The following is a 12,355-nucleotide window of genomic DNA, read 5'->3' on the forward strand; positions in this document are numbered from 1 at the left end:
CCACCTCACACCAGTGAGAATGGCGAAAATTAACAAGGCAGGAGACTACAAATCATAGGATGTGGAGAAAGGGGGAACCCTCCTGAACTCTTGGTGGGAATGTGAACTGGTGCAGCCACTCTGGAAAACTGTGTGGGGTTCCTCAAAGAGTGAAAAACAGATCTTCCCTACGACCCAGCAATTGCACTGCTGGGGATTGACCCCAAAGATACAGAAGCAGTGAAATGCTGGGATGCCTGCACCCCAATGTTTATAGCAGCAATGTCGACAATAGCCAACCTGTGGAAGGAGCCTCGGTGTCCATCGAAAGATGGATGGATAAAGAAGATGTGGTCTATGTATACAATGAAATATTCCTCAGCCATTAGAAATGACAAATACCCACCATTTGCTTCAACGTGGATGGAACTGGACGATATTATGCTGAGTGAAATAAGTCAGTCGGAGGAGGACAAACATCCTATGGTCTAATTCATTTGGGAAATATAAAAAATAGTCAAAGGGAATAAAGGGGAAAGGAGAAAAAACGAGTGGGAAATATCAGGGAGGGAGACAGAACATGAGAGACTCCTAACTCTGGGAAACGAACTAGGGGTGGTGGGCGGTGGTTGGCGGTGACTGCGTGACAGGCACTGACGGGGGCACTTGATGGGATGAGCGCTGGGTGTTATTCTCTATGTTGGCAAATTTAACACCAAGAAAAAATTTTTAAAAAACATAAAAACACACGGTTTCCCTTTTATTTTCATAGCTGCCTGCCAGCAGGTTTTTCTAGGCAACACTGAATTTTATTCCTCTCTGCACCTGGCTTATATAGCCAAGAAAATAATTGCCAAGGTCCTGTTTACTGGTGACATTTTGTCCCTGACTTTTTCTTGTACTTAATCCATGGAGAGTGATTTTCAAATGTAAGCAGCAGCTCCTTCCTGTGTGAGGAATGTACAGCTACTCTTTGTGACCCAGCAGCGAACTCGTTCTGACTCTGCCTTCCCAGTACAAATACAGAGAAGAGTGGGAACACATCAAGGCACACAGATACACACTTGGCCCTAAAGAAATCCCATTTGTCCATGTCCAGAGGGTGAACAATGTTACCAGTGAGGTACAGTGAATGTTGATTCTGCGCGGGGGGGGGGGTATTGAGTTTCAGAGGCCACGGCTTTGTACTATATGTTAGTTAGAAATCTCTGTATCATCAAGGAATGAGAGGGTCCTTTTTGTTACCATTTTGGTGTTTGTATCCATCGGTGACGTCTTTTTGTATTTGGCAATGCCATTGTCAATCCCAATTCACAGATTATGATGTAAATTAATTCCTTTTTTGAGATTCGTTATGAAACAATTACTAATGAATTTGCATTTTAGTCTAATTCGTGACCCTGGTTTTCTATATACATGGTTGGCCTGTATATCTGACCATATCCAACCATCTGATAGAATGTGGAAGACTTTATGCTCAGAATTCTTCACCTAACTAAAATAAGTACCATTTCCTCTATTTTCCTGTCAGACACTTCCTTGATCCTTAATTGCTCCTCTAATGGCTCTTTGTGTAGAATATTTGATTATTGATTAGTCAACAGTTGCCCTCATCTTCCCACACTAAATACCTGCAGTGGTTTTGCTTCCAGTGTAGAGATAGTATCGACAGTTTTTTTTTTTTTTTTGGAGTTCAATTTGCCAACATAGAGCATAACACCCAGTGCTCATCCCATCAAGGGCCCCCCTCAATGCCTGTCACCCAGTCACCCCCACCCCCCACCTACCTCCCTTTCCACCACCCCTTGTTCGTTTCCCAGAGTTCGGAGTCCCTCATGTTCTGTCTCCCTTTCTGATATGTCCCACTCATTTTTTTCTCCTTTCCCCTTTATTCCCTTTCACTATTTTTTATATTCCCCAAATGAATGAGACCATAAAATGTTTGTCCTCCCTGACTGACTTATTTCACTCAGCATCATACTCTCCAGTTCCATCCACGTGTATTAACAATTGTACCACAGACTGAAAGACAAGATTCACACAACTCCTGATACACCTGAAATCCGCCAAGTCAAGAAGACACAAGAGGCTGTCAGTGAGGTGAGTATTTTCTTAAGAGAGAGGGCAGGCTGTGGCACCCCGGGAGGAATGTCAGCCATGTGGTCTCTGATGTGTGTGTTTTGGGCCATTTTTTCAGTTGATCTACAAATCAGACTTCTTCAAGATGCAAGGCCACGTGATCTCACTGCCTTACACACCCCAAGTGATCCGTTGCCGCTACGTGGGAGACATCACCAGTGATGTAAGCATCTCGTCTGGGTCTTTCAGAAAAGCTCTTACCAAGGGGCTGTGTACATGTAAGCCAACCGGTGATCTTTGAACTGCCTGCTGCATTGAGTCCTACACTGGGTATACAGCTTGGAGGTGAAATTGTGTGGAAGCGGGACCCCGCATTTCTCCAACCACGGAAACAGTAGTAGGAAGAACGTTTAGGAATTACAAGCATTGCTGGCCACCACTCTGAATTCAACACTGAACCATGACCGGCCCCTCACCCTACCTCGTCTCGTCCTGGGTCCCATGTAGTATCCTTCTCCTGCTCATCCCCACGCCCATCCTCATTAGCAACTTCCTCCTCCCATGTTTGTTTCTCCTTAAATGTTTCCATCTCCTGAAAGGCCACTCCATTCAATCCATGCTTTCCTCCCATCAGTATAAGAACAACAAATAGCAATATTTTCCTTAGCTCAGGATTAAATTTAAAAACCTGTGATTCATTTGAGTGCAAGCCAACTAAGAGTATAGGGTGGACGTGTTCAACCAAAATGAAACCTGTATCAACATGAAGGTCTCACTACTCTTATTGGTTCCTGGTTTGCATTTAATCCTGGCCAGCTTTATTTCTGTTTCTGCCACACAGATTTAATATAAGGAGGACTTGCAGATCCTCGGGACTGGGCTGCTTCCTGTGTGACATTCCTGACACGGTCCGCTGCCGGCACGTGCGCAAGTTCTGGGCGAGTGCACATCTTCATGACACATAGCTACCCTGGCACAGCTTCCATTACCACGTCACCAGCCTCAATATAATTCTTTCAATGACTGATTAACTTGTGCTTCTGTTTTCTTTTTTTTCTTTAGGTCTAACTACCTGTACACTGATAAGGCGAGGAAGATGTGAGACAGATACCAAGTGGTGCTTGACACTCCAGAATACAGAAAAGTACAGGAACTGAAGACACAGCTGAGCGAGGTAAGGATGCTGAACCTGTCACTGCAACTGACTTATTCCTCTGTCAAACAGGCAACTGCGCTTAGAAAAAAAAAAAAGTCTCCCCTCTGATGTAATTATGGAGTGCCTACCGTGTCTAACTAAGCAAGTCAGTTGACCTTGTTTTGCCTCAGTTTCCTTATTTTGTCCCCTTTTGGTAAGATAAGGATGTTGGTACTTGACTACCTGTGACTGGAGCTGCAGAGAGTTAATTTTATAAATTGGAAAGGCCTATGTTACACTATTGTTGTGGTCTCCAAACCAAATTTATTTAATTTATTTCAAAACTTGCTCTTTAATCCCTGTCATCAGAAACCCTAACCTTGGTGGTGCCATTTGAAAAGTCTTTCATGGCTCCCTGCTCTGCAGCCCACACACCAAATTCTGAACTATTTTGTTTCATTGTCAGTTGGCCTCGGGGCTTCCAGTCTATCACAGCTAGTTGGGTATAGATCTTGTGCTCTCCCCTCCATTCCTCGTTCCTTGAGGGTTGGACCCCGTCTTATTTAGATGTGTGTCCCATAGTGCCTTGGCTGTAATAGATGTCCATGTTGGCCAGTGATTAAATGTGCTTTCTAAAGGTAAGGGCGTTCCACAAATGTAAATGCTTTTCTTATTACAGATGAGTTGGCTATTCTCGTTCAACTCATCTTTGTCGTGTAGCTTCATCAGACTTCACTGAGCGAAGCCACACATTGGCAGTCAGGCCACTTGACTGACTCCCCATTTTCAATAGTTTTAGTGGCTGCCTATTAGGAATCACTTATGCTCTTAGACTTAAAGATGTCCTGGCACACCAAAGGTTGCCTGCAGTGAGGGGGTGGGGGTGTGCAGCTTCCTACACTCCTAGTGAGCTAGCGGCAGAGGGTGATAAGTTCTTTAGCTTTCATAAATGCTAAATTGAGCCCATTTGCTTTGCTGAAAGCTTACCTGCGTCCCTTCCCCTGGCACCAGCACTTAGCCAGGAATGCCTAGGTTCTTGTATCTCAGCAAAGTGCTTCTCTGCACTGGCCATATATTAGAACCACCTGGGAAGTATTTCTAAACCTCCCTTGAGTGGGCTCTGACTCCCCAGCCTCACAGCAGACTTTCTGATTCTCTGCATGTAGGCATCTGCGTGCTTTTAGCTGCTCCATAATGATTCTAATAATGATTCTAATATGCAGCCAGTGTTGGAAAGCACTGCTTTAAGTAGCACGCCTGTCCTCCAGCTACCACGTCGTAAAACATTGTATGGTAACTTGAGATGGTTATTGGGATCTCTGAAATACCTTTATTTTTCTTGGCTATTTGGATTCAGAATTATTTAAATCTTCCATTTCTCCTTTTCCCAATTCCTGTTAGGATTTTGTGTGTCTTGTGCATCCACATTGAGGAATAAGACTGGCTATCCTTTAGTCATTCCTTTTCTTCCACACTTGCCTCACTGGAACAATGATGTGAGCATGATAAAATACTGAGCCACCTCCTCTATTTTTTAAAAGACTTTGAGAGGATTGGTATTCATTCTTTGAATGTTTGGTAGAATTTAGCAATGAAGCCTTCTGATCTTGGACTTCTGTTTGTTAGGAGGTTTTTGATGATTGATTCCATCTTCTTCCTCATCATTGGTCTGTTTAGATTTTCTATTTCACCATCATTCAGTGTTGGGGTGTTGTATGCCTCTAGGAATTTATCTATTTCTTTCAAGTTGTCCGGTTTGTGTAGCACATCATTGTTTATAGGAATCTCTTTGATACTTTGTATTTTTGTGGTATCCAGTATTCCATCTCCTCTTTCATTCTGAGTTTTTCTCTTTTAGTTGGTGAGTCTAGGTCTAGGTTTGTCGAGTTTGTTTATCTTTTCAAAGAACCAGCTCTTTCATCGATCTTTTCCATTGTATTTTTAGTTTGTATTTTACTTCTTCCCTGATCTTTATTTCCTTCCTTTCTCTAACTTTGGGCTTATTTATTCTTCTTTCTCAAGTTCCTTTAGGTGTAAAGTTGGGCTGCTTTTTGAAAATGTCCTTGTTTTTAGAGGTAGGCATTGTTATAAACTTTCGCCTTAGAACTGCATTCCGTAAGTTTTGGTATGTTACATTTTCATTTGTCTCAAGATTTTTTTTTTTATTTCTCTTTTGATTTCTTCTTTGTCCCGTTGTTGTTCAGTATCCTACACTTGAAAAGAATGTGTATTCTGATGCTTTTAGATGGAATATTTTTAAGTATCTGGTCTACTGTATGGCCAGTGTTTCCATATCGATTTTCTGTCTGGATAATCTATGCATTGACATAAGTGCGAAATTAGAGTCTCCAGCTATTATTGTATTGCTGTTTCTCTGCTTAGGTCTGTTAGTATTTGCTTTATATATCTAGGTGCTCCTATGTTGGGTGCATATTTACAAATGTTATATGTTTTGTTGAATTGGCTCCTTTATCACTATATGATGCCCATCTTTGTCTCTTATTAAAGTCTGTCTTGTCCATATAAGTATAGCTACTCCTCCACGTTTCTTTTGGTTTTCATTTGCACAAAATATCTTTTCCTACCTCTTCACTTCTAGTCTCTCTGTGTCCTTACATATAAAGTGAGTCTCTTGTAAGCAGCATACAGATAGGTCTTAATTTTTATTTTATTTTTTAAAGATTTATTCACCTATTTTAGAGAAAGAGCAAACAAGCGTGAGCAGGAGGGGCAGAGGGAGAGGGAGAATCTCAAGCAGTTTCTGTGCCAAGCATGTAACCTGACTTGGGGTTCAATCCCACATCCCTGAGATCATGACCTGAGCTTAAACCAAAAATCAGATGCTTAACTGACTTTGCTACCCAGGTGCCCTGGTAGATTTTGTTCTTTAATCCATTTCGCCACTCTGTCTTTTGATTGGGGAATTGAGTCTATTTACATTTTGACTAGTTATTGATTATGTATTATAGGCTTAGTGCTATTTTATTAATTGTTTTCTGGCTGTTTGTATAGTCTTGATCTCTTCCTTTCTTCCTCTCTTGCTCTCTTCCTTTGTGCTTTGATTTATTTTAGTGGTATGCTTGTATTTCTTTCTTTTCATCTTTTGCATATTTCCTACAGGTTTTTCCTTTATGGCTATCGTGAAGCAACTTCTATAACAGTCTATTTAAGTTGATAACAACTTAAGTTTGATCCCATTGTAAAGCTCAACATTATTTCCCCCCATGTTTTATGTTCCTGATGTCACATTTTACATGTTTTTCTTTTGTGTATCCCTTACTTAATTGTAATCAGTTATTTTTATTATTTGTCTTTTACCACATATGCACCTTTCCAGTGAGAACTATTATCATATGTGTTCTAAACACTAATTAGCACCCTTTCTTTTCAATTGAAAGAAATCTCTTTAGCATCTCTTGGGTTGTTTCTGCTTTTTTTTTTCTTTAACATCCTTTGTAAGGCTGTATTAATGGTGAGAAAGTCCTTTAGCTTTTGCTTGTTTAGAAAAGTCTCTCTCCTTCACTTCTGAATGATAACTTTGCCAAGTAGACTAGTGTCGGTCAGAAGGTTTTCTCTTTCAGCCGTTCGAATGTATTGTGTTACTCCCTCTGGTCTGCAAAGTTTCTGCTGAAAAATACCTGATACTCTTATGGTGGGGGGGGGGGGGCGCAGGGAGAGGGGTGTGTTCTATTGTATGTAACGAATTATTTTTTTCTTGGTACTTTTAATGGTTTCTTCTTGTCTTTAAATTTAACATTTTAATTATTATGTGTCTTGGTGTTTATTTCTTTGGGATCCCCTAATTTGAAACCCTCTGTGCTTCCTAGATCTGGATGTCTGTTTTTTTCTCCTGGTTAGGGAATTTAGTATTTCAGCCATTATTTTTTCAAATAAGATTTCTGTCCCTTTCTCTCTTTTTACTTTGGGAAGCCCTATGATGCAAATGTTAGTCCATTTTATGCTATCCACAAGTTTATAAGGCTATCTTCACTTTTTTTTTCATTCCTTCTCCTTTGCTGTTCTGATTAGGTGAGCTCCCTGTCTTATCTTCAAGTTAATTGATCTTCTGCCTTATCTATAATTTTCTGTTGAAACCCTCTAGTGTATTTTTCAGCTCAGTTTTTTTTTTCAGCTCAGTTTTGTATTATTCAGCTCTGTGTCTTCTATTCCATAGTTTCCTATATTTTCCATCTTCTTGTGACATTCTTACTATGTTCATTCATTCATGAATGAATGAATACTGTAGGTCATTCAACAACCTGCGTTCCTTTTTAGCAGCTCTATTGACCACTAGATGTGTGTCAGACCTAAGACCTACCCCTCAGGCCAAAGATCTAGGAAAAGAAAAGAGGCCTCCTGCTCAGAAAGACTGGGAATTTGCCCGAGTATGCTGTCTGTGCAGTGCCTTTGGGGTGGTAGCCTGCTAAAAACTGTCCTTCCAATTACCATAGTCCTGTGGAACTCAGGAATACAAGCCCCCCAGGCTACCAGTGACAGGCAATCAAGGGGTATCCCCTGTGGCAGCTGCATAAACCAGGGACCAGGTGTGTAGAAATCTTCCTTCCAGGATATATTGGCACTGTGAAGCACACCAGAGGGTTAAAGACGATGATAGAATATGTCCTCTAAATTCTCTGAAAAGGATTATAGTCCGCCCCAAGATGCATTTTTAATTAGAAGCCTGCCCCTCAAGCTGCAGTCACAACGATTAGCTAACACGCCTCCTTTACAGGAAGACTGAGCTCCTGACTCTGTTTTCTCTAGCTATGCCCTGGGGGGTGGTTGCTATTGAAGAACTCTTTCTCCATTGGTTACAGTCCTAGGGGACCCACAAGAGTAAGCCATACCAGCCACCAGACCTAGATCTTAGAGGGGTGTCTCCTGGTTACAGTTTTTTTTATTTTTTATTTTTTATTTATTCATGATAGGCACACAGTGAGAGAGAGAGAGAGGCAGAGACACAAGCAGAGGGAGAAGCAGGCTCCATGCACCGGGAGCCTGACGTGGGATTCGATCCTGGATCTCCAGGATCGCGCCCTGGGCCAAAGGCAGGCGCCAAACCGCTGCGCCACCCAGGGATCCCTCCTGGTTACAGTTTTAAAAATCAGACCCCAGACAGGGCTATGAGCTCCTTTCTGGGTGTTCTTTGTTATAAGAGTTTCATGGGATCAAGAGCACAAGCTTCCTTGACCTTCAGAGCCAAGTGACTAAGAGGTGTCCTGTAGGAGGCAGCTACAAATATCAGAATGAATGAAAGTTTGCCCTTTGTGACAACTTGAATGGACCTCAAGGGCATAATGCAATGTGAACTATGCAGACAGAAAAAGACGAATATCATATGACCTTTCTCATATGTGGAATTAGAATTCTTTCTGAGCGGGATCCCTGGGTGGCACAGTGGTTTGGCGCCTGCCTTTGGCCCAGGGCACGATCCTGGAGACCCGGGATCGAATCCCACATTGGGCTCCTGGTGCATGGAGCCTGCTTCTCCCTCTGCCTATGTCTCTGCCTCTCTGTGTGTGTGTGTGTGTGTGTGTGACTATCATAAATTAATTAATTAATTAATTAAAAAAGAATTCTTTCTGAGCATTAAGATATGATTAGATCAGAGCCTTAAGAAAATCTCTTTCTCAGACTTGTGAAAGATGAATGAGTGGTCCAACAGAGGAGGTGTTTTGGGAGGCTTTTGAAGATGTGTTGAGAAGAAATGATATAAGAGGCCGAACTAGGGCTGTATCTGTGAAAAAGGAGAAGGTGGGTCAGACTTAAAGGCTGTCACAAAGTTAGGAGCCCCGAACTCGTGATCATTTGTTGTGGGAATGAGGGAAAAGTCTAGGATGACTCCCCCAAGTGTCTGGTCTGCATGACGGGGAGATCAAGGAGTCTTTTAGCAAGGTAGAGAAAATAGATAAGGAAGCAAATTTGGGCTGGAGATGGAGATAATATAAAAAATTCTGCATTGAACATGGTTAAGTTCAGAACATTTTTGAAAATTTGGGCCTACGATAGCCAAACTGTGGAAGGAGCCTCGGTGTCCAACGAAAGATGAATGGATAAAGAAGATGTGGTTTATGTATACAATGGAATATTACTCAGCTATTAGAAATGACAAATACCCACCATTTGCTTCAACGTGGATGGAACTGGAGGGTATTATGCTGAGTGAAGTAAGCCAGTCGGAGAAGGACAAACATTATATGTTCTCATTCATTTGGGGAATATAAATAATAGTGAAAGGGAATATAAGGGAAGGGAGAAGAAATGTGTGGGAAATATCAGAAAGAGAGACAGAACGTAAAGACTGCTAACTCTGGGAAACGAACTAGGGGTGGTAGAAGGGGAGGAGGGCGGGGGGTGGGAGTGAATGGGTGACGGGCACTGGGGGTTATTCTGTATGTTAGTAAATTGAACACCAATAAAAAAAGAAAAGAAAAGAAAATTTGGGCCTGACTTAGGAGAAACACTGGATATATCCATTTGGAAATCCTCCATCTCACATTAATGATTGAAGTCACAGGAACAGACGAGATTACCCAAGGGGAACGTATCCGGTAAAAGAAGCCAACCCTGACTCCAGCTAGTGGCAACCTTGGGGAAGGGCAGAACCATAGATGGAGGAGTTCCTAGGAAGGCCACTTAGGAGAGAGCACCAGGATGGGGAGCAGGGAAGAACATTTTCAGGAATGAAACAGCTGAGCAGTTTCAGTTGCTACAGAGAACCTTTCTTGCATTTGGTCGTTGTGAAGTTTTTGGCGGTCCTAAGGACAGTGACTACCTTGGTGTGGTTGCACGGAAGCCATACTGTTACCTTGAGAAATTAATTAAGGAGAAAAAGAAGAAATACGTAGTCGGCTTGGCTGTGAAAGGTAGAAAGAAACAAAATCATTGGTAGAGATTGGAAAAGGCTTAGTGAAGGAAGGGAGCAAACTTTGTTTGCAGATGAAGGACTGAAGAAACAGGAAGGTCGAAGATATAGAGAAGATATAGAGGGGAAGCGGATAATTGCTGGCAGAGGCTCCTAGAATGGGACAGGGGAGAGCAGGACCCAAGAACACAGTAGGAGGCTTGAATCATGGGCAAGCTACAGAATGTGTCTTCGTTTGACACAAAGGAGAAAAGAAAAGAAAAAAAAGGATAAAAGAAAGGGAGGGCTAAGGAGGTAAATATATTATTGGTTTTTTGAGCAGCAACCAAGATTGTTGCAGTAGGACAGTAGGACAATCCCCGATTTCTCTATGAAGTAAGCAGTAAAGGCATCTCTCAGCAGAGACCATAACATGCAAATAAAGCAGAAATAATGATAATGACTATTTTATGTCCAGGTATTGTACAGGGCTGCAGGCAAAAAGCAGAAGTCAGTCTTCACCTCAGTTCCTGATACTCCTGATCTTTGAAGAGCCAAGCGAGGGCAGAAGCTTCAGAGTCAGGCGAGATTCATAAGCAGAGCCTCACAAACCTGCAGCGCTGGCGTCACAGTGGGTGGTTATGTATACTTGCCCACTGCAGCCCAGCAACAGATTGTCACACTGGGTTGTCCTTGATGCAGCCTCGTGGCCCTTAACTTCAAGCAATTCTCTTTGGGGCCATCATAACTGTGGCTGTGTTTTACCTAAGCAAGCAATACCACGTCTGTCTTTCTAAATCGTGTACAACTTTCGTCATTGGGTGGATGAACGGTCTGTGGACCGAACTGCTTGATTCCTTCTGTAGGACCCATCTATTGTTCGTGACCACTTTTATGCATTCAGACAAAATGGGGGGAGAATGTGTTGAGAGCTTTGTTAGAATCCTCTCATTCTTCCATCGGCATTCTTTATCACATGGATTTAGATCAGGCCACACTCAACAGTAAGGGTATTAGGTGACTCGGATGTGTGTGTATGTGTTTCCGAATGTGAAACAGAGGGAAACAAATGAAAAGAAATGCATATCATACGTGAAAACATCAGGACGAAAACAAGTAGACACTCCCATTTAAGGGTTAGAAGTGAATGAAAATGACTGAATACTAAATAACAAATGTTTTGTCTCTATAACATCTGATCCCTATTCTCTGATCATTTAGTATCTTTATGTTGAACTTGCCACCAAAGAGAGACCCCACCATCATGCTGGGAAACAGACCAAAGCCCTGAAACACGCTAAAGACGTAAAGGATATATGGTCAGTGAGGTAAGTTGGGAATTTGGCACCGAGGTACACTGGGTTAAAGAAAAATATCCTGGGGTGCCCGGGTGGCTCAAATGGATCGTGGAAACAACACCACTGAAACAACAAAAGGCACCAACAGTATCAGTCGGGCACGGGAGCCAAGAATGATGCTAAGAGATGCTAAAAGCCTGTTGTTTTTCTCATTGGTCCTCTCAGTTAGCAAAGCTAGGACCCCTTCTTATAATTCCTTGGTAGCATTTGCTAGGGACTCCTGAGAAGTCATTGCTATTTATCCATAAAGTCATGGTCTTGGAGTCAGCCAAACATGGTTTCAAATCCTGTTGTTGTCACCTGCCCACTATGACTCTATATGATTTACTTAATATCTCTGAGCCTCTGTTTTCTTATATGTGGACTATGGTTAAAAATCACGATAATTAAATTAGGTGGAACAAGGTATCATATATAACATTCCTGGCACAGAGATGGGCTCTTAGTGGACACTCAGAAAAAGTTCGTTCCCTTTCTTCTCTTGACCACCTAAATCGTGAGAATGACACATTGGTTAGAATTAGGAGGGGACGGGCTTTCATCTCCCATACCACATGATCAAGGACGCAGCTGGCTTTTAATGATAATGAGATTACCTGTTGGTAAAGATCTGAAACTAGAGGAGCCTGGGTGGCTCCGGTCATAATATCATGGGTCATCAAGCCCTGAGTCAGGCTTCCTGCTCAGTGGGGAGTCTACTTCTCTCTCCCCCTCTGTGCTCAAGGTCTCTCTCTCTCTCTCTTGTTCTCTGTCTCAAACAAATAGTATCTTTAAAAACATATGAAATGAATCAGTTCAGGGTAGACAGTCCGTTCTTAGCAGCATATTTTTCAGAGCCCACCTACAGATGCACTACACCCATTACCAGAACTGGAATCCCTAGAGGACTGGCTGCACACTGGGACTTAAACTCGGACAAAAGACCAATCAACGTCTCATAACCCCTCAATTTAAGAATAT

General features: G+C 42.2%; 2 long non-coding RNA genes across 2 annotated transcripts in view; one reads left to right on the forward strand and one right to left on the reverse strand.

The window, feature by feature from the left end:
- LOC144299387 (uncharacterized) overlaps nt 1-12,355 on the reverse strand; it is an 87,772-nt gene that overhangs the window by 33,974 nt on the left and 41,443 nt on the right. The window lies entirely within an intron of this gene.
- The window catches only part of LOC144299359 (uncharacterized), a 37,638-nt gene continuing 28,408 nt past the window's right edge, over nt 3,126-12,355 (forward strand). Inside the window, exons 1-2 of the long non-coding RNA XR_013366109.1 lie at nt 3,126-3,232; nt 11,259-11,365. This is a non-coding gene — a long non-coding RNA (uncharacterized LOC144299359). The remainder of the gene's footprint in view (nt 3,233-11,258; nt 11,366-12,355) is intronic.

Source organism: Canis aureus, chromosome 27 (genome assembly GCF_053574225.1).
Source record: "Canis aureus isolate CA01 chromosome 27, VMU_Caureus_v.1.0, whole genome shotgun sequence".
Lineage (NCBI taxonomy): Eukaryota > Metazoa > Chordata > Mammalia > Carnivora > Canidae > Canis > Canis aureus.